General features: G+C 46.5%; 1 long non-coding RNA gene across 2 annotated transcripts in view; it reads right to left on the reverse strand.

Moving 5' to 3' along the window:
* The window catches only part of LOC146893566 (uncharacterized), a 53,941-nt gene extending 30,663 nt beyond the window's left edge, over nucleotides 1-23,278 (reverse strand). Inside the window, exons 1-3 of one of the 2 annotated variants that reach the window (XR_015003200.2) lie at nucleotides 22,494-23,277; nucleotides 8,961-9,060; nucleotides 4,327-4,358 (exon numbers count right to left, since the gene is read on the reverse strand). This is a non-coding gene — a long non-coding RNA (uncharacterized LOC146893566). Of the gene's footprint in view, nucleotides 1-4,326; nucleotides 4,359-8,960; nucleotides 9,061-22,493 lie in introns of those variants that run through there. The other variant, XR_015003201.2, reaches the window with a different exon arrangement.
* Nucleotides 23,279-27,734: the final 4,456 nt, after the last annotated feature.

The raw sequence follows: 27,734 nt of genomic DNA on the forward strand, positions 1-27,734 counted from the left end.
GGCTGGTGGTCCTGGGGTCTATAAAGCAGGCTGAGCAACCCATGGGGAGTCAACCAGTAAGCAGCATTGCTCCATGGCCTCTTTATTGGCCCCTGCCTCCAGGTTCCTGTCCTGACTTTTCTTCGGTGATGAACAGTGATGTGGAAGTTTCCCTTTCCTCACTGAGTTGTTTTTGGTCAATAAAAACCCTAAATAAGACAAAATAACCCAAACTAACCTCATACTAACAGCAATCCTCCTGCCTCAACAACCCTCCAAATGCTTGGATTACAGATGTGAGCTACCACACTGGGTAAGATTTTTTTCCCCCAAGACAGGGTCTCTCTACATAGCCCTTGGCTGACCTGGGGTCAACAAAACAGGCTGAGCAAGACATGGGGAGTAGGCCTCTGCATCAGCCCCTGCTTTCAGGTTCCTGTGTAGGAGAGGCCAGTCTGGAACCCACAGCAATCCTCCTGCTTCAGTCTTTCAAGCACTGGGAGTACAGAAGTGCTTCCCCATGCCCAGTAGGCAAGATCGTTCATGATCTGTTCTCACCCTCCTGCCTCTTCTTCCCCACCACTCACCAGCACATACCCTTTTCCAGGTGGGGCCACTTTCTTATTCCTATTGCGTCTGCCTCTGTCTCTGCGCCATCATTCAAATTGTCCCCATGATGTCAAACCTGGAACCTTCTTCAAGGTCCAGCTTGCCTTCTTCATAAATCTTCATCAAGGTCACAAAACAAAATAAGTAAGAGAAAAGACTTTGGAGCTGCCCAGTCTAGGTTCAAATGCTGGCTCCCCGTGACTTTGGGAAAATTATTAAAGTTTTTAAGACAATACTTTTTTAAGTAATAGTTTCCTCTGAATGTATGGAATATGCAGAATGGACCTGCTCCTTCCTGCTTGCATTTAACCCCTAAGAGACTTGAGAAAAGGCAGAGACAAACTAACTGTCCAGAACATAGAGACACACGATGTCCTAAGACTCATTATCTCGTGCAGTTAACACCTCCGAGACATTTAGAAGTGCCACAATTTTTACACCAGGAAACACTGCATGAAGAGTGGCCGCCACCAGAGCTGGAGATCTCAGCTAGCATCTGCCCCTCCTAAAAGTGATCTGCACCCAAATTACGGGAGACCCCAAAATCCCAGAGTCATTAGATCACTAGTTGATAAGAGCAACCATTCTGCCTGCTCTTTAAGAGGTTGTCAGAACTTCTGGATTGTCAAAAGAATGCAACAGGCTCAGGAATCAACCCATCCACAGCTCAGGACCACCCAGGAGTCGGGGGCGGCTCAACCTCACCAGGCCTCTTACTGCAGCTTTACAACAAGAGGGACTGATAACCAAAAGAAAGCTAAGAACCAGCCAGCTCTGAAATTCTGCCCTCTGTCAGAGATCTGCATGGTATGTTCTCTACAGCATCAGGTCAAGGTAACGCAGGTCAGAAAAAGCTGCCAGGACTCACAACCATCTGTAACTCCAGTCTCAGGGGGATCCAGCCCCCTCTTCAGATCTCTACAGGGTACTAGACACGCACGTGTCACACAGACTTCCAAGCAGGCAAAACATTCAAACACATAAAATTTTTAAAATAAATAAATAAAGCAAGAAATAAATACATAAAAGCAGTCGTTGGGTGGGGTACACTCTTTGCCAGCTTGTGTGAAGCCCTGGGCTCCACCCTCGGCACCAAAGGATGGAGAGAGGAAGCAGCAATTAGCTATCTATAGCATGATGAGTTCATTACTAGACCCCATCTGGCTGACTGGTGACAAAGCCAAGGATGAATAGGAGGTACTCAGTTCGTCTGGGTTCAGGTCTCAACTCTTGACACTCAAGGGCAAATAGCGCAGCGACGTGAGAGCTCAGTTTGTGCCGCCAGCCCAGCGCCTACGGCTGATAACACCTCCTGCGCTCATTTTTGATGAAAGCGTTTCCGTAGCACCTGAAGCAGAGGAAGCGCGCAGATCACTTCACCGTCCTGAAAATGTTGACTGGATGCCCACTAAATGACAGATCCCGTTCTCAGAGGGCCAGGTGCACAATTATCAACAACAAACAAACTCTCTTTAAGGAGTTTACTCTCAAAGGAGACATAGGGAAATATATGATAAAATGGGGGAAAAAAGGGGAGCCACATTTTCTCAGATACATTAAAAGAAACATGTGACGGGGAAAGCATCAAGCATGTAAATGGGACTTGAAGTGTGATTTTGATGTGGCCTCCTTAGAAAAGACCCCCAGAGGAGGAGGGAGCCTGGAGTACAGACATCAGGAGATACAGAATGTGGTCACTCTTAACACTCAAAGGCGGTGTTCTGGGTTTGGCAGGAGCAAAGCATTTTCTTAGTGTTCAAATGGGGTTTTAAAAATGTTGTGACTTTTATTTATTTGTGCAGGGGATGAGGCACAGGTATACAGCATGTAGGCAGAGCACAGAGGACAACTGCCAAGAGTCCATTTTCCCTTTCCACCATATTGATCCTGGGGGATTGAATTCGGAACACCAAGCTTGGCAACAAGAACCTTTACCCTGACCATCTCACTAGCCACCTCCACCCCTTTTTTGAGACAACATCTCACTATGTAGTCCCGACTGCCCCGATACTTAGTATTTAAACCAGGCTGGCCTCTTACTCCTGAGATCCATCTGCCTCTGCCTCCTGAGTGATAGAATTAAAGATGTATGCTATCACCTTTAATTTTTTAATTAAAAAAATAATTAAATTTTTAATTTTAATTAAAATTTTTAATTAAATGGGCTGACAGTCCATGTTTCAGACAATGTCTCACACTGCAGTTTAGGCTAGTCTAAAATTCACTGTGCAACCTCCACTGGCCTCAAACTTGCAATGAACCATATGCTTCAGCATCCATGGGCATTTATATCCAATATAAATGAAATAACAGAATAATACAAATAATAAATAAAATAAATAATAAATAAAAAATAATACAAATGAAATAACAGAGGTAGAAGTATCTATCTTATTATTTATAGATTAAGAAAGGAGATCTTGAAAGCTACAGCAGGAAATTAAAGAATAAAAACATCATGAAGATTACATTCTAGTGAATGAGGAGGAAGTTAACAAATTTAGGTATTAATATGTGTCCAAGAATAGTGAGTAAATGAGAATATGGAAGAAGTAAGAATGCTGGTGGCCACTGTGGTGGCTCATGCCTCTATTCCCAGCATTCATTCAGGAGGCTGAAGCAGGAGGACTGAAGTGAGTTCAAGGCCAGGCTGGTCTACACAGTGAGGTACAAAGTAAGAAAGGAAGGAGGGAGGGAGGAAGGGAGAGAGAGAGAGGAGAATGGATGCATGGCTGGCTGGCTGGCTGGCTGGCTGGCTGGCTGGCTGGCTGGCTGGAAGGATGACTATGTTATACCTGAAGACAGGGGAGGGAGAACTTGTTAGCTACAAAAGGAATGTTAGAGGTCTCTCTAGTGACGTGGTGTTTACTGAGAGAAGAACTTATCAAACAGAAGGGCATTCCAGGCATAGCTCATAGCAAAGAGTTGATTGCCAGGTCAAAGAACATCAAAGGACCAAGGGGTGGAAAGTAGGAGCTGGACGCTATGCAACCTTCGACCATGGCTAGCCCTTGAGCTGTGTGTGCTTCCCAGTGAGGTGGAGAGCTGCAGAAAGTTCTAAGTGCCAAATGACAGCCTAGGCTGACCTGATTTGTCTGATGCTTTGAAAGAATCAGTCTTGTTGCTGCGTTATTAAAAGATCAGAAAGGGAGACAGACCAGTTAGGAAACAGCCACCATAATGCAGGTGAGATCTGTGGCTCAAATCAGGGACGTTGTGGTAGTCACAGGAAAGGGACTGCATTACAGATGTGGGACGTTGTGGTAGTCACGGGAAAGGGACTGCATTACAGATGTGGGACGTTGTGGTAGTCACGGGAAAGGGACTGCATTACAGATGTGGGACGTTGTGGTAGTCACGGGAAAGGGACTGCATTACAGATGTGGAAGATGGGACGACAGGGACTGCTAATGGCGTATCAGATGCAGTGGTGAGCTCAGGACCTGTTCATCTGAACAAGCTGATGTTTATGAAGGTAAAGTCTGTGAGCCACAGCGGTAGAGAGTGGGGGTGGTGAAAAGAACTCTCTTAGCAAGTGCTCAGACGTCTCCTGATTCATAAAGCACAAGCTAGGGACCACATCCCTAAGTTCCATTACTGGCTACACACCCAAGAGAAGTGGAAGCAGGGCTGACAAGATGGCTCAGCCAGTAAAAGGAGATTGCTACTGGGCCCAACAACCTGAATTCAGCCCTCCGGACTCACACGATGGAAGGTGAGCGCCAACTCCCAGAAGTTGTCCTCTGATCTCCACTGGCACATTTCCGCACCTTCGAAAAAATTATTTTGAGACAGAAACTCACTATGTAGCCCTGGATAGCTTAGAACTTGCTGTGTAGACCAGGCTGGCCTCTTACTCACAGAGATCCACCTGCCTCTGCCTTCTGAGTACTGGGATTAGAGGTGTGCACCATCATACCCAGTAGTAAATGTAAATTTTGACTGGAAGAGATATTCATTCATCAGTGTTCATAGCAGAAAAAAGTAAAAAGCATCCCAAATGTTCATCAACAGATGAACAGACAAACAACATGTGGCACATCCATGAAATAAACTACTATTAATATTGAATAGTGATTACCTTCTGACAAGTGCTATAACACTGAGGACATTACTGTAAGTGACCAAGCCAGACCCCAAAGAACAGATAGTTTGGAGTCCTCTTACATTAGGTGCTTGGAGTCACGGGATTCATAGAGTCACAGCAACGAAGGCGGTCACGAGGAGCTGGGTAAAGGGAATGAGGAGCTGGTGATTATAGAGTTTGAGCTGTGGAAGATGGGAAGAGTTCTGGAGCTTTGTGCATGCTGAGGACCACACGAGAACAGGAAAGCACTTAATGCCACCGAAGTGAATATCACAAAAAAATAAAACCAGGGGCTGGAGAGATGGCTCAGAGGTTAGATCACTGACTACTCTTCCGGTAGACCCAAATTCAATTCCCAGCACCCACAAGGCAGCTCACAACTGTCTGTAACTCTTCTGGCCTCCAAGGGCATCAGGCACACAGATAGTACACATAGAAGTAGGCACATGGGAGCTCACGCTCTGTCTCTCTCTCTCTCTCTCTCTTTCTCTCAAATAAAATAAATAAATCAAGAAGAAGAAGAAGAAGAAGAAGAAGAAGAAGAAGAAGAAGAAGAAGAAGAAGAAGAAGAAGAAGAAGAAGAAGAAGAAGAAGAAGAAATTGTAAGCCAGACCTAGTATCCCAGCCGCTTGGGAGGCTAAGACAGAAAGATTCACAATCTGGGCTACAAAATGAGTTCAAATTAGTGGAACCCTGTCTCAAAATAAAAAGTTAAAGACAGGACTTGAGAGCTGGAGTAAAGTGCTTGCCTAGCATGCACAAAGTCAATGACCACCGATAAATAACCCCAGTATTCAGAAGGTGGGAGGCAAGAGGAGTTCAAGGCCATCCTTGCCAATACAGTAAGTCTGAAGCCAACCTCAGGCCATCATCGGCTACAAAATGGGATCAAGGCCAGCCTGAATTCCAAGAGACATTTCCAAATAAATAAATAATATATAAACAGGAAGAAGAAGAAAGGAAAATGAAAAAAGAAGAAAGGGAGGCAAGGTATGTAACTCAATGGTAGAATGCTTGCCTGGCAACTGCAAGGCCCTGGGTTCTGTCATTCATAGTGAAAACAATCAGGTTAAAATGGTTTTGTTGTTTTTAAAACGTTTACCAAGGTCACAGTGTGAGTATGACTCAGGAACTTAAATATAAAATGAACTGGGTGTGGCAGCACATGCCCGTCTGTAATCCTAGTACTCAGGAGGTGGAGGCAGGAGGATCACAAGCTCCAAGCCAACCTGAGCTGCACAGGAAGACCCCGCCCCTGTTTAAAAATAAATAAGCAGAAAGAAAAAACAAACAAACTATAGCGTGCCCAGGGTTACAGCAACTGAAACCGGACTGGAGCCCAGGCAGCCTCAGGTTTGTCCACTGCCCTTGAAGCAGGACAGTCAGGGCTGCAGCCGCATGGCTGCGTGGGCTGCATTTGGAGCTTCCACACCCCAACATCTCACCCTCAAAATGTCTATTAGCTTTGAAGCCACAGACTAACCAGGCAGAGAATTACAAGGCTCTCAAGATCTAGAAGTGGTTCTATGGACTGACTTGCTACTCTTTTGCCAAAATAACTGACCACAGCTGACCAAACGCAAGCTCTCTTCTATGCAAGCTGGTTTTTAGATCTCAGGAAACGCCAAAATCCCTTTGTGATCTGGAAGCAAATGACAGGGCAGGTAAAGTTGATTTCTGGAATCCAAAGGAAGCCGTGTTTACACAAATATCCAGCTCTCAAACCCAAAAGAAAGAGGACACATAAACTATTTTCTTCCTTTGTTTGAGGCTATGAGAGAGAAAGAGAAAGTGTGTTTGAGACAGTGTGTGTGTGTGTGTGTGTGTGTGTGTGTTTGCTACAGTGTGCGTCTGTGTGTATGTGAGTGTGTGTATATTTGAGACAGTCCTGGTATGTATATACCCAAGGCTTGCCTTTGAACTTGTTTGTAACCCAGAGAGGCCTTGAATTCATAGCAGTCCTTTTGCCTAATGAACACCACTACTTTCCTTATTTGGTTGTTGTTTATTTGAGTTTTGTTTTTGAGATAGGCTCTTGATAGATAGCCCAGGCTGGCACATAGGTACTTGCTATATAAACCAGGATAACCTAGAACCTGCAGCAATTCTCCTGTCTCTGCCTTCCCAGTCCTGGGAGTCTAATGATAACCCCACACCCAGCGCAAATCAGTTTCTAAGGAAGCATCCATGATCAAGTGAGAAACATCCCTGTGAAGGTAAGCGCAACCCTCTTCCTGTAGCTTCAGTCAAAGCACATGGGGCTGGTGAGATGAACCAGAGGGGAAAGGCAATAACTTCCAACTTGGCTTAGATCCTGACTTTGATCCCTGAATCCCACATGGTGGGAGGAGAGAACTGACTCACATTTGTCCAGGATTTGGGTTGTTTGAGGACAGGGATCTAATACTAAACCCCTTTAAATCCCAAGATACTTAATCAATGATGAAATAAACTGAAGCAGAAACAAACACCTTCTTAGGAAGGCAAACACCACGAGAAATCAAACTTGTTCCCAAGAGCAAGAGGGTACAATCTACCATGAGCTCCACAAAGCCAACCAGCGCCTCTTACCATCTTTTGCTCATTTTGTTTACCAGGCATTCTTTGCAGACCCTCCCCCAATCCACCATGTAGTCTAGCAGAAGCCCAGCAATGTGGAAATTGGTGCAAGTTCACCCAGGAACCTTGGGAAACACAGAGTCTTGGAGATTCAGGTGGGCCAGGATGGGGGGAGAGAATCATCAAAAACTCAGAGCATAGGTTGTTGGGAAAACATGAGTTCCTAACTACTAGAAAGGCTAAGGCAGGAGGATTAAAAGTTCCAGGACAATCAGGACACCTTAATGAGATCCTATCTCAAAAGAAAAAATGACAAGAGGGCTGGGGGCTGTGGATCAGCAGCAGAGGGCTTATCTCATGTACACAAGATCCTACATTCAATCCCCAGTACTGATAAAAATAAAAAGCAAGTCAACTAACAATAAGGCAAGGTATTGGAAGAATGTCGTGAAGACCAGATGTGTGGCCCAGCCTCACGGCTTGGGTACCTGTGAGCACTCCAGCACGACTGGAATGTAAGACGCCCTGTGGGAATAAAGGGGCACTGAGACAGAAACTGTGTCACAAGCCACCCTGAGTGCTAAGGACATGAACTTTACCCTGAAAGTCATGAGGAGCCATTGGAGAACCTCAAGAAAGAACAACATGATCTGATTGTGTATGTGTGTGTGGTGTTTGTTTTAGATGGACACTCTTTGAGCTCACTCTGGTATGGAAGAAAAATACCTAAGACAGGAAGACAGGAAGTGTCTGTAGGCAGCAGTGAAAACCTCAGCCATCAGAGATGTCAAGGATGTGGGCAACCTGTGGTGACCAGAAGTTAGCACAGAACTCAGGAGGGTGGGGGTGACAGCAGGAGGAGATAGAGTACAATGCTGGGCACCCCAGAGGTACAGCTTGGAGCTTGGGAGAGTAGGCTGGCTTGAGATTCAGTGGGCCCCCCAATGTTATCCAGAGTCCAGAGTGGTGGGGAGGGTGATGGAACCTCAAGATAAATCCACAAATCCATGGAGGAAGTCTGCCATTTGTGAGCTTATAGGAAAAGAGGGTTAAAGTGGAACATGTCCTCTGTACATGATACGGCCAGCACTTCATATGTAGACCAGGCTGGCCTTGCACGCACTGAGATCCACCTGCCTCTGCCTCTAAGTGCTGGGATTATAGGTTCATGCCACCTTCCTCGGCCCTGTTGTGGTCTTGAAAACAACGTAGCCGTGATTACTCACAGGAGACACTCACAAGAGAGGGCCATCCGTAGTGCTCCCTTGAAGCAAGAGGGTTGAGACCCGCTCTCTGCCATGCAGCCCCAGCCCCAGCTGCACTCAGTCTTGAGAGGTGTCGGAATATGTAAGAGGCGGAAGGGTGACGGAAGAGACTCCAGGGGGCACAGTGATCCACAGCTGTAAACCCAGCACTCGGGAGGATCTCAAGTTTAAGACCAGCCTGAGTTACATTATGAGTTTAGGGACAGTTTGGACTACGGAGTAATACCTTGTATCAAAAATAGCAAAAACAAAAACATGGGGGCTGGAGAGATGGATCAGTTAAAAGAATTTGCTACTCTTGCAAGGTTTCTGGGCTCTGGCAACCTGAGCCAACTCCTTCCCAGCCGGACATCCCGGGAAGTCAGGGCATCTGCTGGTGCTTCCCTGAGCCTTCTCGTGCAGACACTATGCCACTCTGTCAAGAAGGCTGTCATTGTCCCAGTCCCCACCACTTCTCTCACCTGCATCTGGGGTGGGGACTGAAGCTGCCCCAGCTTTATCGATGGTTTCCTTGGGTTGATTCCGGTCACTGCAGTCCAGGGCCGAAGGCTGTGCTGTACTCTAACGATAAGGATAAAGATGATTATAGAGTCATTCAACACCATTCCATGGATTAACATTTCTCAAATATATACTGCAGGGATGTACGGAACGTTAGAGAAAACACCTTTCCCAAACTACTCCCCACACCTCCCAGGCCAGCCGTACCCTTGCCTGAAGCTCTGGCTACAGAGAAGACGGCAGAAGACCCTGAGCTCACAGTCACATAAATTTCATACAAAGGGGACACTGTCTCCGGTTCGTCAGTCACCAGATCTAGTCCCTGTCCTCAAGGGCTTCACAGGGGTAGGAGAGAAACAAGACACAGATCAACACTGTGAACAATGTGTAAGAAGAAGGAGTTTTTGTTGGACCAAATGCTGGTCATTTCCTGTTCATGGAAAATTTTCTCTCTGTCCAGCTCTAAGCTAGAAGTCATGGGACATACAACCAGTAGGCTGTACTCCACAAGGAGTTCCTGAAGACTTATGAGATAGATCTCCAATCCAGGGGTCGTATCTATCATATCACAAAGGAAAGCCCACATTGCCTCATGGAGAACTTAGCTGCCAGTCATGGCTTCAATAGGCTACTCTTTCCCTGTCATTCTAGGAAACTATTTTAGAGATTCATTTATTTATTTGTGTCTGATCTGTGTAAGTATATGCACACAGGTGGGGATGCAAGCTTGTGCACACTCAGGAAGGCCTGGAGGGGCTGCTGGGCATCCTTTTCTGTCATTCTCTGCCTTCTACTTTTGAGGCAGGATCTCTTCCTGAACGTGGGCTGTTCATTTTTTCAGCTATGCTGGTAGTCACATGAAGTGTGGCTTGAATTATTCTGTTGTCATTCAGTTGTTTTTGTTTTTAACTAATTAGAAAAAAATCAGTGCTGGGGTTACAGGCTTTTGCAGGGACACCTGGCTCCTTACATGCATGCTGAGATTAGAACTCTAGTCCTCACGATTGGAGAGCAAGTACTCTTAACCCCCGAGGCATCTCCCTAATCCTCGTCCTATGAAATTTCTCTTACACTGGTCATCTGAGCACACAGGAGGTAGAAGCACGAGGATCAGGAGTTCAAGGTCATCTTTGGCTACACAGTCAGTTTGAGGCAGCCTGGGCTATATAAAACCATGTCTCTTAATTGCTGAGCCATCTCTCCAGCGTATAAAACCATATCTCAAAATAACACAGGGGTTGGAGACAGCTCAGCGGTTAAGATCACTTGTTTTTTTCTGAGGCTCTGGGTTCCATTCACAGCACTCATATAGAGCATCACACCGTCTGTAACATCAGTTCCAGGGGATCCAAGCCCTCTTCTGGCCTCCTTGGGTACCAGTCACGTATATCGTGCACATTCATACACTCTGGCAAAACACTTAAACGCATAAAAGTAAATAAATAAATCTTTACATTTTTTTAAACACAAAACTTTATTTTAAAAAAAAAGAAAGCAAAAGAAAAATAAATTACTCTCCCTCAAAAGAAAAAGAAAACTAACATAGAGGTTGTTGAATGGGATGAGCTGAGGCCCTGCACTTCAAGTGTGCATCTTACCTGACTTGCAAGTCCTCCCTACAGATGGGCTTTCTGCCCTGTCCCAGTTTGTGAAGCCATTAAACTTTTCCTAACCATAAACAATTAGCGCATTCTTCACGACACTTTCCCTATGGCCTAGAACAACAGGCTGCTAGTCTCTGCATCCCAGAGCCTAACACGGGGCCTGGGCACTGTGGAAATACTTGTGACTTGGAGGAATGACAAATGAATGACTGGATGGATGGATGAATTATTAAAATGGTCTTTCCACTAAATGTTTCCATCTCTCTTTAACGACTTATGGCACCCGAGCTGGAAAGGTGGCTTAATGGGCTGGAGAAGATAGGAGAACTTGCCACTCTTGCAGAGGTCCAGAGTTTGGTCCCTACCACACACATCCGGCAGCTCATAATCCTTTGTATCTCCAGTTCCGGGGATCTGACACCCTCTTCTGGGTTCCATGGCCCTGGATTCACGTAGTGCAGATGCGTACATGCAGGTACTTATGCACACCCAGAGAACAAAAGTAACAAATCTTATTTTAGATGACATGAAACATCTAAGGCCCTTAAAAGCTTCACATAGGTTGGTCCCATCACACTGATTCTTTATTACACATTTCCAAAATTCCTGAAAGATTAGTCAGATATGAAATATTTTCCAAAAAACAATCGTGGCTTTCCCAGAAAAAGTTTGGTTGGATAAGTGTTTGATAACTGTTTCTTTTCTTTCAATTTGTTCAGTTCTCAGTTACAAAATGCATCTCCAAAGAAGTCCAAATAACCACAGAAGAAAGGAATGCTTTTCCCTTTCGGCAACAACAATGAAATAATAAGGGCAAACACATAATCACGGACCATGTGCCAAGCGAGGCCAAATCGTTTTCATTCACATGTTAACCCCTTCCAGCTCTGGAGACTTGCTATGTAATCGTGAGGCAGCTCACAACCACCTGAAATTCCAGGCCCAGGATCCTGTGCCTCTTCTGACTTCCCCAGGCCCTTGCATGCATGGGTGCGCAGACATATACTCAGGCACATACACACGCAAAAAAATAATAATTTTTAAATTGTTTCTATTGAGCTATATATTTTTCTCTGCTATCTTCCCTTCCTCCCCTCTCCCCTTCTGTCCTCTCCCATGATCCCCACACTCCCAATTTACTCAGGAGATCTTGTCTTTTTCTACTTCCCACGTGGATTAGATAAATAAATAACCTGTTAAATATGTGAAGAGGTAGAGAGGATGCTCAGCGGTTAGAACTCTTGCACAGCAAGAGTGAGGACCTGAGTTCAGATCCCTAGAAACCCACATAAGTGGCAGATAGGCATGACGGCCTGTCTGTGATCTCAGTCTCAGAAGGCAGCAACAGGGAAACTCCGAACAAGCTGGTCAACAATACTGACCGTGGTCATCAAGCTCTGGGCTTGCTTGAGAGACACTGGCTTAATAAGGTTGAAGGTCAATCAAAAACAATCAGGCCTGCACACACCACACATGCATACCCATATACGTGTGTTCGCACACATACAAAAACACGCATTCAAGCACATTCACATCACACACACATACACACACAATTGGTAAAAGTGGAGGGACTGCATGGAGTTTCCAGCCAGTCAGCAGTGTGGTAGCGCATGCTTGTAATCTCAGCACTCAGGAGGCAGGGGCAGGAAGATCAGGAATTTAAAACAAACTTTAACTACATAAGCTCTTGTCTCGAAAAGGAAAATAATGTGGAGTTTATGGTATCATAACCTTGAGGAAGGCGAGGAAGGTTGTCTAGAAGAGCTACCTGGGGAGATGAAGCACGCCTTGAGGCAAGATGAAGCAGAGTGGGCTCTGGCCATCTCGTGGGGGCCACAGAGAGAGGAAGAGATGGTAGGGGCTTCGGGCTTTGGTGCAAATGTGTAGCATCAGTCTGGCCTCTCATGAAACAGTCTTCAGGTCTGCTCCAAGCAGTTGTGCAAGCTAAGGAATCTTCAGCCTCACTACTCTTTTGCCATCCCCCAGCCTTCAGGGGGGACTGAGAACGGGTGGCCAAGCTCTGGTCTGTTAGAAATGTCTTATGAGAAGGCCCTACCTGCATGAGAACACCTAGAATGAGGATGACCAAGCGGGAAGAGAGGACAGGGAGGAGACGTGAGAGGAAAGTAAGTGGAACAAGCCACAAACTGAGAGAAGAGAAGGAGTCCATGCGGTGGCCAACTGTCTGGCCAAGCATCTCCCCTCATAAGCCATCAGGTCCCAGACCAAGGCCTACCCAATCCTCACAGTGCTGAAAGTCCATGTAGCAAAGCCTGCTGGTACCCAGGCCCTTGCTTCCGGCCATTCTGTCCCCCACTAGGCCATCTAGCTTCAAACTTTACTTCCTATCTTATCAAACAGAACAGGGACTGGAGCAGGCAAAATGGACTGTGCAAGGGCCTGATATCAAAAAGTGGAACTGAGCTTACCCAACAGATTAAACATGGCTTAATTGGACCCACATTACTTAAAGGAAGAAGATTAATGGAATCCTGTATCCCAGACCAACTGCACTCAAGAGAGGAATGGCAAAGAGAAAGCCATGGAAACAAACGATAAATGGCCCCATGATGGTGAAATCGCAGACATCCTTGACAAGCTGGTAGAGGCGATATTTCTGGCTGGAGCAGCCTGTCCTGAAGCTCTCAAATCACACACTTCACAGGCTTTGGTTGCCCCACCTAAACCTGGCCTAGCCAGCTTCCTTGAGTGTGGGTTCACACGGGTACTGCACGGCTGGCGTAATCTGATTGGCCTGGAGGCCCATGGTTGCTAGGGAAAACAGTTTCATGAATGTAACGAATCAGGTTTGAACCTGTTCCTCTCATTCCTACGTGCAGATCCTTGTATAGCCCCGTCTGATCAGCCAGTCTGATTGCTCCAGGGATTTGCAAAATCCTGGTCGGTTTTAGATTGCTAAAGCTGGCTGACCACACGGGATAGCAAATTAAAGAATTATCTTGGAGTCATTTGTTTCCTCTTTGAGATAAAAGAATCAATGGTGAGATTCCTGACTTCCCATTGCCCTAGTGAATGATCTTTTTATCTCAGTTTTAGTCATCAGAAGCTTAATCTCTGTGGAAGAGGAACCCACAGGAGAACTCTGGGGAGGCTGAAGAAGCTGGTAAGGAACCGGCACAAATTCACAAACCAGTCATTTCTTAAAGACGAGGTTTCTAGTATCACAGGTTGGTGTTGAACTGTCTATGCAGCTGAGGATGGCTTGAATTATGGGTATGCATCTCCACTGTGCCCGGTTTATATAGTAAAGTGCTAGGAATCGAACCCAGCATATCGTGCATGGTAGGCAGTCACTCCACCAATGGAGCTACATCCCCAACCCTCAAGATTGTTTTTAGCAGGACTTTGTCCCAACCTGAGAAACATAAACATATGTTTGGGAGACCACAAATATTTTTTCTGCACTCATATGCCAGCATGTCATAGCCAAGTGCCTCCTAGCAAAAGACACAGGGCTTTGTCTCATTCTGCAGTGGTCTACACTGGCAACCTGGCCACTGTCATGTGTCTGGCAGACTCAAAGAGAACTGGAGGGCAGGCAGGGGGAGGGGGAAATCAATCAGTTGTAATAAAAACAAGGCCAGTCATTCCTTCCTTGGAGAAACTCATTCTGGGAGTCAGAAAACTTGGGAGGAAGGAAGAAAGAGTGAGAGGGAGGGAAGAAGGGAGGGAAGGGAGAACAAATAGAGGTGTTTCATTTTAATGTCTTAATAAAACAAAACCTGAGGCAGGGGCAATGGCTAGGTGGCAACAGCGCCTGCTTCACGAGCATGAGGAGCTGCGTTGAAATGTGCGGCACATGTGTAAAACCCTGCGTGTCCGCGCTCACCTGCAACCCCAGCATGGTCAGCAGCAGAGACGGCATTGCTGGGGCTTCCCTGGCTGCCAGTCGAGCTCCAGGTTCAGGGAGAGACTGTCTCAAGGGCATATGGCAGAGAATGACAGCAGGACACTGGGTGTCCTCTTCTGGCCTCCACATATGCCACACCTCATGTTGCATACATGACACACTCATATACTACATACACTCACACACACATGCATACACACAGTGGGAAAATAAAATTTAAAAAAAATATATACACATCTAGAGTACCACTCAGAATTTCATCTCATTGAAAGATGCACACACTACTGGGCAGTGGTGGTGAACATCTTTGATTTCAGCACTTGCAGGACAGAGGAAGACGGGTCTCTGTGAGTTCCAACGCCAGCCTGGTCTACAAAGAGAGTTTCAGAACAGGCAGAGCTGTTACACAGAGAAATCCTGTCAAGAAAGAGAGAGAGAGAGAGAGAGAGAGAGAGAGAGAGAGAGAGAATGAAAAGAAAAAGAAAGATTCATGTGTATGTGTGTGTGCATTCGTATGTTGAAACAAGGTCTTGCTATGTAGAACAGTATGGCCTCTTGAATTCATGATTCTTCTGCCTCGATCTCCCAAGTAGTGGATTTATAAGCCTTGGGCACCATACCCAGTGTGTGCAGTGTGTGTGTGTGTGTGTGTGTGCGCGCGCACACACACACATGCTTGCTGTTATTGTTTTGCTTCTTTTGGGTTTTTTGTTGTTGTTGTTCTTGACTATTTGCTCTTTGGGGATCTGCCACCCAGCTCCCAAGCAAACACATGGAGACTTATTCTTTCTTATGTATGCCTAATCTTAGCTTCTCTTATTTCTAGCCAGCTTTCCTTATATTATTCTATCTTTGGGGATTTTTACATTTTATATACCTTTTTTGTTTTTTTCTCCATGGCTTGTATACTTGGGTGACTGACCCCTGATGTCCTCCTCTCCTTTTTCTGTTCCTCTCTTTTTCTCCTTCTATTTATTCTCTCTGCCTGCCAGCCCTGCCTATCCCTCTCCCACCTAGCTATTGGCCATTTAGCTTTTTATTAGACCAATCAGGTGTTATAGGCAGGCAAAGTAACACAGCTTCACAGTGTTAAACAAATGCAACATAAAAGAATACAATACAGCTTTGCATCGTTAAATGTTCCACAGCATAAACAAATATAACACATCTTCAACTAATATTCCACAGCAGGGGTGAGAGATAGCTCAGTGGTTAGGAACACTTACTACTCTTTCACAAAATCTGAATTTGGTTTCTAGCACCCACATCAGGCAGCTCACAACTACCTGTAATTCCTGGTTCAGTAAATCCAATACCTCTTCTGGCCTACACAGGCATTCCAGTGCAAGTGAGCACATACACACACTCACATACACACTTTAATTTTTTGAAGGGATTGTTCTGTTTTAAATATGTATTTATTTTAATGTATATGAGTATTTTACCTGAATGTATGTCTGCATACCATGTGCACACCTGGTACCCTCAGACCCCAAAAGAGGGGAACAGATCCCCTGGCATTACAGATGGCTATGAGTCACAGTGTGGGTTCTGGCAACTGAACCTGGATCCTCTCCACCTCTCCAACCCCTATTGGGTTTGGAGACAGGGTCTTGCTTTGTTGCTCAAGCTGGTCTTAAACTCCTGGGATCAAGCAATCCTCCTGCTTCAACCTACAGGTCACCATTATAGCTTGGGTTTTTTGTTTGTTTGTTTGTTTTTTGTTTTGTTTTGTTTTGTTTTTAGAGGGGAGTGGCGTTGAGTCGGGGTCTCACTACAAAGCTCTAATTGTCCTGGAACTTTTGATGTATACATCTGACCTTGAATTCACAGAGATCTGCCTGCCTCTAACTCAACAGTGCTAGGATTAAAGGCATGTGACACCATTCCTGACTCTATTTTTCCTTTAATAATTGATAAAAAATAAAATAAAAATAATGGAAAATCAACAGAAAAATCCAAACCACACTTTGCTAACTGAAGCCACGAGCAACATGTCAGATGCCTGCCTGTAATTTGGGGCCCAGCTGATGACTTTCTTCCACCCTCCCTTCTCCCGTGGCAGACCTTCCCACCATTCTCGGACCTTAGGCCCTCACTCCCTGTATCTCCAAGCTTCTCCCTGACCTCCTTGCCATGCACTCGCCATTCTGGAAGCTAGGCTAGTGCAGATCTGAGAGGTGGCACCAGACTGCAGACCTTGCCTTCCTGACCACAGCTGAATTCACACTCCCGCAGCCCAAGGAAAGCAGCTGGCCTGCAAAAAGCTCAGGGATGACTCCGAGAAGAAGAAAAGGAAAGCAGCCGTCCTGGTGTTTGTTTTTCAGCTTCTCTTTATTTGTATTTGTTCTCATTCTGGGTCTAGGAAAATACCTCCAAGACTACACCACGAGGGGGCTGGAGAGATGGCTCAGTGGTTAAGAGCATTGCCTGCTCTTCCAAAGGTCCTGAGTTCAATTCCCAGCAACCACATGGTGGCTCACAACCATCTGCGATGGGGTCTGGTGCCCTCTTCTGGCCTGCAGACATACACACAGACAGAATATTGTATACATAATAAATAAATAAATATTAAAAAAAAGACTACACCACGAGGGACAGACGGGAAACAGGTGTACACGCTGCTGAGGGGACGTGTGTACAGTGATAAGATAGTGACTTGGTGGCTGTTAGAGTTTCTGCCATGTGCTGGGTGCCACGAGCCATGTGCTTGGCACTATGCCAGAGATAAAATGATAAACAAGAATGCCGCATCAGCTGGGCGGTGGTGGCGCACGCCTTTAATCACAGCACTCTGGGGGCAGAGGCAGGCGGATCTCTGAGTATGAGGCCAGTCTGGTCTACAGAGCAAGTTCCAGGACAGCCAGAGTTACACAGAGAAACCCTGTCTTGAAAAAAAAAGAAGCAAAAAAAAGAAACCAAAAAAAAAACAAACAAACAAACAAAAACAAAGAAAAAGAAAAGAAAGAAAAAGAACGCAGCATCCCTCAAAGCTGACAATCTAATGGGGGAGGCAGACTGCCAAACTCTGTCACTGATAACTGAATGTAAGTAGCCCTGAGCAGGAAACCAGAGTAACGAGAGCACACTGAATACTTAGGGAAGATAGAGGAGTCAGGGCAGGCTTCCAGAGAGAAATGTCCCTGAAGCTGAAACCCAAGGGATAAGAGAAGAGAAGCCTGCATCAAAATCGGGAGGCTGGAGAGTGCTGGTTAAGAATACTGGACCAAGCTGAGAGTGACTGGCAAGGTTAGTCTGAAGGCTGCCAAAACTGACAACCATCACAATAAAAAGTAGGGGGAACCTGGGGGGCCAAGGGTTCCCTGGGTCTTGCTTAGGTATGGGCAAGCTGAGGCACCTCTATAAGCCTTGCTTCTCTGCATAAGCCAACCGGCAAGCTGCCCCACTACAGCAGTCTCATCCACTCTTGTTTTTGTTTTTCGAGACAGGGTCTCACTATATAACCCTGGCTGTCCTGGAACTTGCTGTGTAGATCCGGCTGGCCCCAAACTTTCAGAGCGCCACCTGCCTCTGCCTCCAGAGTAGGATTAAAGTGTATGCCACCATACCCCACTAAGTTTTATTTTTATATGGTATGGATGTGTCTGTGTGAGTATATGCCACATGAGTTCAGGTACTCAAGGAGGCCAGAAAAGGGGGTCAGATCCCCTGGACCCTGGGTTGCAGATGGATGTTAGCCACTGAATGTTGGTGCTGGACCGATCTTTGGTCCTCAGGAAGAGCAGGAGTCCCTCTTAGCCAATGAGCCATCTCTCCAGCCACCCTACCCCCATGCAACTTTTAAATCTTCCAAGTGAGTATTAAGCAAGTGCTCGAAAATCCACCACAGCTTACAAGTTCAACCCACTGTCAGGGCACAGCGAATAGGAGACAAGCCGCAACTCCCATGTTTTTTCCTGTGCTCACTCCTGTGACCAACAAAGCCTATCAACGGTTCTCCGTGGTTATATAACAAGAACACAGCAAGTGACACACAGGATCCAACCATTTCCCCTCTGGAAACAACGAAAGGGAGGGTTTGCAGAACATGCAGTACAGGCTTTGTACCTGGGCAATTGGCAAGGTCTGGAGTGGCCATCCAGGGCAGGCGTCTGGCTGATCGAAAGCACTTACTTCCTTCTGATAACCAGCAATCTGTTATTTCCCACTTTTCGGGGTAGTAATTACTTCAAACAAAGGGCAGTAACCAAAAACAGTACTTAAAAGGAGTGGGGTTTTTTTTTTCCTCCAGAAGAGATCCGCAGCTCAGTTAAAACAAAAAAAGATAAATAAAACCTTAGTTCAAAGCTTTAATTTGTCTGTTAGATATGATTCAATAGGCAAAATAATTTGAAGGGAAACATGGTATGCAAACAGATAAAAAGCAAAAGCCTCTCCACCGCCAGGCCCCACCCCTGCAGCAAATTTGCCTGGAGTTTAGTCAACCTGAGCCACCTTCCTCCTACAGTTGAAATCCCTAGAATTTATTTTCTAGGAATTTAGACAATTCAAATCGACTGCCTCCGCTCTCTCACCTGACTTCCCTATCTGCCTGAAGGGCCCTCTTGAAATTCAAGTGGCAAGCCAAACTCGCAGGCTTACAAATAGAAATGCCCCGTCATTCTTCCCCCCCTGGCTTTTCACATTCCAGCCCTCCCCACAGCCTGGCTGCGTGAGCGGAGGACAGAGCACCAGCTGCCTGGCAGCTAGGTACCCCAGAAGAGACCACACACCCAGGAAAAGCACAAAGTCGGCCATACTGCACTGGCTGAACAAGCTCAATGCTTTCCATTTTGGGTCTAAGGTCTCCTTGGTAGGGAGGGGACCAAATGCCCATACTGCAACCCAGTGTGACTTCAGCTGGGTAATGAGAGCTGTCAGGCTCCAGGAGATGGGTCTTAAACAGTCTCCAAGGGAAACCCACCCCTTCTTGCACAGCCCAGGCTATCACTGGGAGGATGACCTTGAATTTCAGATTCTCCTGCCTCCATTTCCTGAGTGCTGGTTGGGATTTCAGGTGTGTGCCACCACCCCAGGCTCGTGATACAGTGAGCCCAGGACTTCATGCATGCTATATGCCCAGGCCACACACAAGTCCTCCAATTTTTATTATTATTTGTCTGTATTTGTATGTGTGTACACGTTTATTCATGAGTGCATGTGCATGTGGGTACAAATCTATGCTCCTGCACGTGAAGGCCAGCGGTCAAAGTCTTTTCTAACTATCTTTAGCTCTTTAGTCTTTTCTATCTTTCTCTAACTCTCTCTACCTTGTCTCTTACTTGACCTTGCTCACCAACTGGCTACTGTCAGGCCAGAGAGCTCTGGGGAGTCCTCTGTCCCCACCCCCATTCTCACTGATAGGGTTACAGACTGGAAGGCCATGCCCACCTCTTACCTGGATTCTGGACAGCAGAATTAAGTGCATCAGCAGCAGGCACGTAGGTCCTGAGCTAGCTCCTCAGCCCCACGGCCCTCTTTTTAAATACCAACATTCAAAAGTGTAAGCCGAAGAGGCTGCCATATACAATGTCATATTTTGGGCAAAGTCTAGATACAGGAAAAAGTTTGGACTGATGCGCCATCTTAGAGTTCAAGGGCAAAGAGTTAAAGGAAAGCCGGGCGGTGGTGGCGCACGCCTTTAATCCCAACACTCCGGAGGCAGAGGCAGGCGAATCTTTGTGAGTTCGAGGCCAGCCTGGTCTACAAGAGCTAGTTCCAGGACAGGCACCAAAAACAACAGAGAAACCCTGTCTCGGAAAAAAAAAAAAAAAAAGAGTTAAAGGAAGAAGCCACCAGGTAAGAGAGAGTCCCAGAGGCAAGGCATGAAACGTAAACCACATAGAGCAGCTTCGATTGGTCCCTGCTAGTCTTTTTCTGTGTTTACCCAATGCCCTATACCCAGTCTTGTTTGGCCCTCGGCCTGGTCCATTGCTTCAATGCAGCCAGATCTAAATAAATGAAAAAAAAAAATCAGCCTTAAAAAATGGTGACTCGGATTAGTTCGAGGATTGGCCATTTGGCTGAAAGTGGCTACAGTCCCTTCCAGAGTCTGGGCTCCCTTATTCCCTGGACACTGACAGTCAGATTGCAGAGCTGGGGTAGAGGTGAGGGTGTCAGATCATTTGCTTTGGGGTTAGAGCAAAAAACTTGCCTTGGTGTCGCAAGAGCTCTGATTTACTTACAGAACCTTTATTTGTGGCTCCCGGAAAGGCGGGGCCCAACCCTCGGAAGCCACCCCTTGGGGCTGTCCCCTTGATAAGGAATAAAGCCAACGTTCTGCACACACTAGACCGCTGAGTCACACCCCTAACCCTCTTCTTCCTTTTTCTCGTCTTCCTTCTCTACACTCTTCACCTGTCTCGGGTTCTTCCCAATCCTCCTGGTTCTTACTAATCCATTCTTGTCCTGGCTTCTCCCTTGGATTTTGAATTGTTTCCTAGTTCTAGGTTATAGTCTGTGGAATGAAGAATTTTTAGGCGTCTAGGTTCTTACCCTCATGCTATGGAACCCATGGTAGGTGGAACTGTCCCATTCCACTCAGGAATGAATGAAGCAAGGAGACCCTGCTCATACTACAGTGTGTTGGCTGATTCTCATTCTGGAGTCCAGCAGACATGGCAGGTGCAGAGATAGGAGGGGAAACACCATGCTTGGGGGGCAACTCTCTCCTACTCCCAATCCCTGTGTGGAAGCCCCACCACGTTCCCAGACCCTCCCCCAGAACCGGGGCTCAGCCTCCCAGGGTCCCAGATTGACCAGAGCAATGCTCCATTTTCAAGGGCGGGTGCAGGGATCCGGGAACCAGAGGGCAGGGCTAACTAACACATTCAGGTGCCTTGTAGTCTCTTACTCATTAGTATCATGGAAGAGTGAAAGCTGGATAGAAGGAAAGACTGGGACCAGCACCGGGCAGAAGGCCTAAGAAGAGACTGACAGCTGCCCAGGGCGCCAAGCCTGGGTCAAGGTCTCACTGCTCAGTCTCTGCCTTCCAGGGCTGATCCTAACGCGTGACCGCTGGTGCCTCGGGTTTCCGAGTTCCCACCCTTCCTGCTGCTCCTCCTAGCCTCGCCCTGCTGAGCCTCCCTCCCACACTCCTCGCTTACACTCCTGTTGCCTCCCTGCTTGGAAAACCTCCCCCAGCTCTGGTCCAAGCCTTGAAACACGGCTTACTAACCCAGTTTACCTGGTAGTAGAAACAACACGCTGATAAATTCATGGAGCTTCTCAGAATATCCTCCAATGAGAATGTGGACCCTGTCTGAACCTGTCTATTCAGCACAAAATTAGTACCCACCTCATGGAGTTGTGAGGAACATAACTTAACACAGAGTTAGCAAGCAGTTCATAGGAATAGCTCGTGCAATATTTACTATATAGTGAGCACGCCGTATGTTAATTTTTCATGCAACAGAAGTTGGAGTTTTAGGAAGAAAATATGTATGTTATTTCACAATCATTCTCACAATGCTGTAAGAGAAATATCATACCATCCCCTTCTTTTCAACTTGTAGATGAGGAAACTGAGACACAACCATCTCCTAACCTGAGTCCTGAGGATTGAAAACAAGTTATATTCCCAGCCTCTTGACACAGAGTTTTGATGGGTAACCCAGGGTCCCAGAGATAGGAACCCACAGAACTGACAGTTTTTTTCCCTAGAGACAGGGTTTTTCTGGGTCACTCTGGCTGTCCTGGAGCTAACCTCAAACTCAGAGATCACCTGCCTCTGCCTCCAGAGTGTTGGGATTGCGGGTGCATGCCACACTGCCTGGCATTTGATAGCTAGTTTTTAAAATTTCTCTAATGTGTGAGTTGTAACATGAGGGGGCCTGTTTGTTGGGGGTTTTTCTGTCCTGCCCAGCCCCCCAGCTGTTTAGTCCCAGAGAAAAATCAAACAGATCTCTATAAGTTATAAAGCTGATTGGCCCATTAGGTCTAGTCTCTTACTGGCTAACTCTCACATCTTGATTAACCCTTTTTTTCTGATCTATGTTAGCCATGTGGCTCAGTACCTTTTTCTGTGGGGCAGCTCACATTCTGCTGCTTCGGTGTTCTGGGCAGGAGTGGGGGGAATCAACTTCCTCTTCCTCAGAATTCTCCTGCTCTCCTTGCATCATTTCCACTTCCTGTCTGGTTTTCCCACCTACATCTCCTACCTGGCCAATCAACGTTTATTTAAAACATGATTGACAGAATACAGACAATTCTCCCGCACCAGTGAGTGTATTGCTTGAACACATGTATGTATACCACATGTGCCATACGAGGTCAGAACGGGTTTCAGATCTTCTGGAACTAGAGTTTTGGATCGTTGTGAACTGACTTGTGGGTGCTAGGAGCTAAACCCAGATCCTCCAGAGAAGTAGCAAGTGCCCTTAACCACCGAGCCATCTCTCTAGCTCCAGGATTCAGGATTTAGTGTTTTGATTTATGTGTATGTCTGTGAACCTTCAAGAGTGTATGTGCATCTAGTATAAATGCATTAGTCTCAGGAAGCCTGAAGGGTGTCAGATCCCCAGGAACTGGATTGACAGGTGATGACAGATGGCCATATGGGTGCTGAACTAGGTCACCTGCAAGAGCAGTGAGTGCTCCTAACTACTGAGTCACCTTTCCAGCCCCAGTTATTGGGTTTTGTTATTTTGTTATTTATTTTCTTTGTTTTGAGACAAGGTCTCACCGAGTAGCCTTGGCTTGCCTAGAGCCCACTGTGTAAACCTGGCTGGCCCTGATCACAGAGATCAACCTGCTTCCGCCTGCCTGTTGCTGGAGTTAAAGGCATGGTCCATCATACCTGGCTCTAGTTGTTATTATTAGTACCTTAATACTTTCAGAGATGAGAAAATGTGTAAGATCCCACAGATTTCAAGAGACACTTCCTGTTTCTTCATGACCCCCCTCCTCAAAATTAAATCTCCCTCCCTCCCTCCCTCCCTCCCTCCCTCCCTCCCTCCCTTCCTTCCTTCCTTCCTTCCTTCCTTCCTTCCTTCCTTCCTTCCTAACTCTAACAGCTTTGATTTCACTAGGCTGGACCACCCCTTCCAGGCTCTGAGCTGAGGCCACTCTGCAGTGTTGACAACCGAAAGCCTCGCCTCTCTGGACTGTACAATGCAGTGGATCGTGCCTGCTTTCCTGGGTGGAGCTGAGAACACAGGGTGAGATGTTCTGAGATAAAGCACGCTGTGCACTAGAAGGACCTGTCTGTCCAAAGGGGGGGGGGAAGAAGAAGGATTCTCCATCTGTAACCCTTTCCAATCTCAGCCCTCCTACTGGAAAGCCTTCCCGTGCCTGCCAGACCTCAAGCTTGTTGTGGAAAAAAACCAGAGGCATTTATGGGGAACTGAAACCACCCTGCTCAGCAGAACGTTCCCCCACACATTTGCTGTGGCACAAGGCTGCTACTCTGCAAGCAGCATTCAGTCTCAGGAGGCCCTTGAAGCTGCCTGACGCCACAGGGCGGTTCAGAGGCTGGTAAACAGCACATGGTATTCCAGCTCTGAGGCAAGCATTCATGCACAGAATTCTTTGTCCTCGTGAGCATAGACAGAAAGCTGCTGTGTGCGGCAGAGCCCTAGGCCAGAGCCCCGTTTTCAAAATCCCCAACCAGAGACCATGCCAAGGCCAAGCATGCCACCAGCCTTTAAAGCACACTTGAGAAATAAGCTTGCCCAAACATGGGCTTCTGGCTTGAAAACTTAGATTTACTTGTTAATTCTGAAGGGGAAAACATGGCAAGATTACAAGGAAGAAGTCTGGCAAGCTCCTACTTAACTGGAGTTAGCACACTTATGTGCCTTCTGAAGGATGAACTAAAACGCACCCAACTTTACTTCTGCGAGTGTCCTCCCTCCTGAAATGCATCACCTGATGTGATCATAAGGAACAGCGTCAGACGCACCAGACCAAAGGACATTGCTACAAAATGACTGGCCCCGTGCCCTTCAAAAAGACCAATGCCCGGACCAGCAAGAGGGCAGCAGGTAAAATTACCTGCCACCAAAGCCTGAGGACCTGAGTTCGATCCCTAAGAACACCTGGTCCCATTGTCCCAAGGTGCGTCCTCTGACTTCCACACTTGAGCCACGGCATGCGTGCACATATGTGCGTGCACACACACACACACACACACACACACACACACACACACACACTAAATTTTAAATGAAAACAGTTAGAGTTGCTGGGTGTGGTTGCATGCACTTTGGGAGGCGAGTTGAAGGCCGGCCTGAGCTGTAAAGTGACTTCCCTAGTGACACCTAGATTGAAGCAATGGTAGCTCACAACTGTAATCCCAGAATCTGAGAGACAGAGGCAGGAAGATCAGCTTTAGTGTGAGGCCAATCATGCATAGGGAGTTTCAGGGCAGCTTAAGCAACAAGTTTAAGACTCTGTGTCAGACAGCGTTAAAAACAAAACAAAGTAATAGATTGAAATAATAGAGAAGATGACAACTAAATTCCAAGGAGGAACCAGAGATGGTTGAAGGCTAACTGGGAGAAGAAGTCAGCTCTGTTGAGGAAACTATCGGGGTCATCGAGAAACTTATGAATGGGTGATAAATTGAGTGGCCGAGCAATGTGAGTCTTACTGAATGCAATTATATTAGGGTTGCATAAGGAGATGTCCACACTTACTGAAGTACTTGGAGGTTAAAGTGTTATGACATCTGCAGTTAGCTCTCAAACAATTCAACAAAAAAAAAATAATATGATTGTTATATAATATCTATATGGAGAGAGATTAAAGTAAACAAGAAAATCATTTGCAAATTGGAGAACATGTGCTAGACATGATGGCATGTGCCTTCAATCCCAGCACTCAGGAGGCAGAGGCAGATGAATCTCTGTCGTCGAGGCCAGCCTGGTCTACAAAATGAGCTTCCAGACAGCTTGGGCTGTCACCCAAAAAAGCCCTGTCTCAGAAAACCAAAACAAAAAAACAAAAGAATTGGAGAACACCCTGGAGGTGGTGCTCACACCTTTAATCTCAGCACTCAGGAAGCAGAGGTAGACAGATCTCTGAGTTTTGAGGCCATCCTGGTCTACATAATAAGTTCTGGGCCAGTCAGAGCTATATAGTGAGACCCTGGGGAAGAAGGGTTTGATGGTGAAAGGAAGGATAGAGGAAGAGGCACCAGCTTCAGCTGCATGCTTAGCTGAGTCTCCTGAGCTGCATTTCCTAATTTCACAGTTCAGGTGGCACTCTGAAATAAGATGTGTGCATTAGCCTCGTGCAAGTCCTGCTGGAGGCTGCCACTTTGGTCTGGTAGGCCGGAGACTTAGCTATATTTCAACACTGACACTTCTGCTCCAAAAAATTTCAGACCATTTCCTGCTACAAGGAAAATCATTACTCAGTATTACAACCATACCTTTCTTTTCACCCAAAATGTCCCATCCACCTAACTCTCCAGCCTGCTTCCAAAGAGATCACGGACTGTGGGAACTGGCCAGAACTAGAAGTCTTAGTGCCTTATCCACATCAGCAGGAAGTAGAGAGAGGCTCACAATGGACCCTAGTGAACCCAACATGGGAGACTAACCCCAGGGAGTTCCAGGCGAGTGCTCTTTTGAGGACACTGGGAACTCTGCGATGTCTTCCAGTCCCTTTGGAAATGAGAAAACCCTATGTTCCCCCAAGGAAATTGTCTTTTCTTTTTCCTTTTTTAAACTTAACTCCCCTTCTTACATTGTGTGTGCGTGTGTGTGTGTGTGTGTGTGTGCGTGCGTGCGTGCGTGTGTGTGTGTGTGTGTGTGTGTGTGCTTGTGGAAGTCAGAGGAGAACCTGCAGGAGTCCGTTTTCTCCTGTTACCATGTGGGTCCCAGGGATTAAACTCAGGTCGTCAGGCTCGGCAGCAGTCACTTGCCAACTGAGCCATTTCACCAGGGCAAACTGCCCTTTTTTACGGTAGACTTAACTCTGAATGCAATTACCACATCTGGGGATGTAATTGGGCAGTGTCAGCCTCACCTACCGTAGGTTCGTCGTGGGTTCAAGCCCCAGCACTGCCTACACCAGAATGGCAGCATACAGGGCTGTGATCCCAGCAGCCCAGAGGAAGAAGCAAGACCGAGATTCCCGTCCAACTCTTTATGTCTCCTTTCCTGCTGCTCCTTCTGTGGTGATAGCCCTTGCAAGATGGAGACCCCCTGTTCTGTAGTCACTGCCTCCAGTCTGAGTCTGATGGAAAACTCCTGAGAGGTTCCTTAAGGTCGAGTGGCCAGTTACTATCTACCCATCCTACCCAGGACTCCCAACTGTCCCAGCCAATAAGCTATCGCCTAGAGGGCTTAAGAGCCTCATCATCTCCTCTAGATGAGTCACTTCCCTTCCCTAAGCCCACCCACTTTTCAGAGTTCCAAACATTCTGGATTTTTACACACATCATATGATTTGGTCATTAGAAGAAGATTTTGAAAACGCTGGCCTTGGGCAGCGTCTAGCCATGTGCTCAAAAAGTATTTACTGAATGAGTGGACATTTCAGACCACACTAGTCTACACCTCCCCTTCCCCAAGCTAAAAATAAATGAACTGATGTACAGTTGAACAGTTTGGGTACTTCTGCCCAGGGAATCTTTCCCATATCCCAGTTGTTTCTTCCCAACAGTGGAGATGGGTAGACCCCATCTCTGGATGTGATGGCTCACACTTGTAGCCCCAACATTCAAGATGCTGAGACACGAAGTCTACTCAGTGAGTTCCAGGACAGCCTCAGATACTTGGCTACAGTGTCTCAAAATACAAAAAAAAAAAAAAAAGAAAAGAAGAAGAAGAAGAAGAAGAAGAAGAAGAAGAAGAAGAAGAAGAAGAAGAAGAAGAAGAAGAAGAAAAAGAATCCTTCTGCCTCCAACTCCATGTGCTGCAATTGCAGCTGTGAACCACCACACTGGATCTTAGGAGTTTCTGGGGACTGAACCCAGGCTCTCATGTATAACAGCCACACACTCTATGAACTGAATTACATCCTCAGCCCTGCCCTTACGCCCTTTTAAGGTCTTGCTCATGCTAAGGTAAGTATTCTATAGTGAGTTATAACCACTAGCCACTCTTGATTGCTCAGCAGTGGTGCAGCCAGTCTCCCATGAGAATCAAAAAGCAAAGACTTCCTCCTGGTACCTGTTCAGAGGCCATGCCTTAAAGCCACCAGCAAAACTAGCAATGCCACGGAGTGAATCAAATCCAAACTGAGGGCTGTGTGTGTGGCCTCCCTCAGCTTCATTCCCTCAACACAGAATGCAAGAGCAGGCTATA

The sequence above is a fragment of the Myodes glareolus genome, chromosome 7 (genome assembly GCF_982192425.1).
Source record: "Myodes glareolus chromosome 7, mMyoGla1.1, whole genome shotgun sequence".
NCBI classification, from domain to species: domain Eukaryota; kingdom Metazoa; phylum Chordata; class Mammalia; order Rodentia; family Cricetidae; genus Myodes; species Myodes glareolus.